Below are 3444 nucleotides of genomic sequence, written 5' to 3'. Positions count from 1 at the left end.
GGCTGCAGCGGCTTCTAGCGACCTGAGGGAGCGCTGCACCTTCCTTGCTGCTGCTGCTTCCTCAGAAATGCTCCCCAACAGCATTTGCAGAAATTGCTCCCAAACAGCAATCCCCGCTTCCCCTCTTCGGATAGGAACCGGGGGAATGCAAAAGACAAAGGGCGCATGAGGACGGTTCGGCATTGCACTGCGCGGCATTTTCCTTTCTAAAGAAATCTAAAGACGTGGTGCTTTTGAGCCACCAAACCCATAGGGAATCCCATAACTCTTTTCTGTCTGTGGAATGTTCTTCGTCACACACACACACACACCGTGTTACTTCTGTGCCATTACAAGACTGCATCGCAGACAGAAACCCAACCGGGGACGCTTTTCGCGTTCGAGGCACTTCCGCTAGTTTGCCCACTAAATTCCTGGAACTTACAAAAGGCAAGTGTATTTGTGTTGGGGAGGGTGGTGAAGAAACCCTAAATGTGACATTGTTCAATTACTTCCTATGTTGCTTCTGAAGCATGCTTCTTCAATAGCTGTTTCATTATTCTCTACGACACTCTGTAAGGCCAGGGTTGGGATGCTCAGGCCCAGGGGCCAAATGTGGCCCTCCAGTTCTCTCGACTCTGACCTCAGCGCTCTCATACCACACCCACTTCTGCCCTTCCTGGATGCTTTTGCCTGGCTAGCAAATGTTTCCTTGAACTCTGATAAATGCTTTCTGGCTGCCTGGATGGAGGATAGATAGAGAAAGGTGTGCAAGTGCGTGTAGGAGACACATTTATTGTTCTGACCCACCCATCACTGGTTCCCATCCCACCCACCCATCACTGGTATGCACCCCAGGAGGGAATGTGGCCATTGCTGCAGTGAGGTTAAGACTCCCATTTTAAAGATGCAGAACTGAGGCTGAGTGAAAGGCATGTGATTTGCCTGTGGCTATTTAGGAAGCTGATGACTGAACAGGCATTTCCAGCACACCAGCTTTCTATATTTCCATGTGTAATAAGCTGAGGACTAAAGGACTACTGGTAGCAAAGGTGAAATCTGTACATGGCATAGATGTCCCCCCCCCACACCTTACTAATGTTCTAGCTACAGATACTCAAAATAGTTCAGACCATATTTTCCCACCATAAGATATTGCAGGAGCACTACCACCATGCAAATATGTGGTAAAAGATTAAGAAATGGGTCCCCAAATGCATTGGGTTAAAAGTGGGTCTTGGGTCCAAAAAGGTTGAAGATTAGTGAAGGCATATCATCTGCCTTGTCACATTGGTTTTCTAAACATATGGGTCTTCCTTCCTTCCTTCCTGCCGTATCATTTGTCACTTGAAAGCTAGCTTTGCATCCCTTTTCTAACATAACATAGACCAGAATAACTCACCAAAAAAAAAACGTGTCATCATTTTCTGTGCACTAGAGAGATCAATAGGGGTGGGGGGAGTTGGCTCACAAATAAATATATCAGCATTTTACACACATAATTGCCCAGTCAAATATTAGCTAGACATTTAGTTAACTGCTCTGTGGATGTAAGCCTGGATTTGACGTCTGAGCATTGGCATTTGCAGATCACTCCAATTTATGAATGCATTCATGTGTATACATGCAAGGGAATAGAGTACATTGCTGGGTTCCTTGTGCTGAGCGATGACAGAGGCGGGCAAAGCCATTTGATTACCAGAGGTGCACTTGGATGGTATATTCCAACTCATTCACTGTGATTATCCAGAGGACCACTGCCAGTTGACCCCTGTGTTATGAAGGCCCAACCAGCCTCCACTGGAAGTTGGGCATTTAGTGTCATCATTCTTCCAGCAAAGATTTGACAGGTACCCTCACTTTTGACCTCAGGAGTCTCTTGAAGACCTTATGTAGACAGACTTATGTAACTGTTCAAATGTTTTGATTTTTCAGTCATTTAAGAGTCTATTTCTTACTGCTATTATATTTCACTCTATATATTGCTGCACACCATCATGCTATATTGTTATAACTGGCAGCATATAAATACTTTTATAAATGTTGCAGTAGACATGCCGTTGAAGAGAGCAAAAATATAGTGGGCACAACAGAAACTTGGTGGAATGGAAAGAACCAGTCAGATACAGTTATATTTACAGATACAAACTCTGTAGAAAAATCAGTGGAGATGGAGGTGGCGTCTCTCTGTTTGCCAAAGAGGGCATAGAGCCCAACAAGCTGGAAATCCCAAGAAGGGCAGACTGCTCCACAGATTCATTGTGGGTGGCGATACCATCCCTCATGCATACTGGGGACATTCTGTTGTGACACTGATCTGACTCAGCTGGTACAGCACGAGACTCTTAATTTCAGGGTTGTGGGTTCGAGCCCCATGTTGGGTGAAAGATTGCTGCATTGCGGAGGGGTAGACTAATGATCTTCATAGTCTCTTCCACTCTGCAGGTCTATAATTCCCCTGAGCCAAATGTTCAGGGGGATCTTGGGAGGCCGAAGGAAATAAAGCAGGCATCTAAAAGAGAATATTCTCTAGTAATAGCAGTTCACTTGGGAACATGATTGCTGCTGTCCCCAATACTAGGTGGTCTCACCTGTTGTGAGAGTGATCCCACAGTGCGGCAGAATTCAGATTGTCCCTGTGCACCCGCAAAACTCCTTCAACGTAGTCTCCCATAATTATAGCAATCAATTTGGTAACATATGTTAATTAATAGCTTTTAAAATGTATTTTCTATTACAACTACAACCGGGGAATAGTATCCGTCTGAATTTTGGATCTCAGTAAGAGGACAAGGACATTTAGTAGATGAAACTGAGACACCCTTTCAACACTCATTTTCATTTAGTAAGAAATCCAGCAATCATCGCATAGAAAATATGCTCTATGGCTAATTAGCATCAATAGTTTGAACATGTGCATGTGTTCAAACATGAAACAAATTGCAACAGTAAACAGACCTAATCATAACAGATTGCAATATCAGACATAAGGTAATCCCTGATGCTTTACTGACTGACTGAGAACCATGCAACAAAGCTGCTAGGTTTGCCAGCGCTTCTCCTCTTGACTATATTAGATGACGGGCATGTTTATAATCTAACTAATTACAAAAGAGATGAACAATGCAATTCTAGAGAGACACTAATTTAAATTATTGCTATGCATTCCCACAAGTCACAGCATTCCAAACTGTTGACTACATTTTCTTTTTAAAAGAGGCAAAACGAAGTTTGAGAGGAGAGCTTTTTTGAACCCCTCTTGTGCTTGGAAGGGAGTCAGCTTTCAGTCCAGGCTCCTGATGTGCTCTTGAGGTAATAAGCATGTGCAAGCAGTCTGTCACAGGTATAGCCTCTAAGAACACAAGAGCCTGCTGGCCCATCTAGTCCAGCTTACTGTTCTCAAAATGGCTGACCAGATGCTTGTGGGAAACCAGCAAGCAGGATTCGAGCACAGGAGCCCTCTCC

The sequence above is a fragment of the Podarcis pityusensis genome (assembly GCF_964106645.2).
Source record: "Podarcis pityusensis genome assembly, chromosome: 2".
NCBI lineage: Eukaryota > Metazoa > Chordata > Lepidosauria > Squamata > Lacertidae > Podarcis > Podarcis pityusensis.
This window is presented reverse-complemented; position numbering follows the sequence as displayed.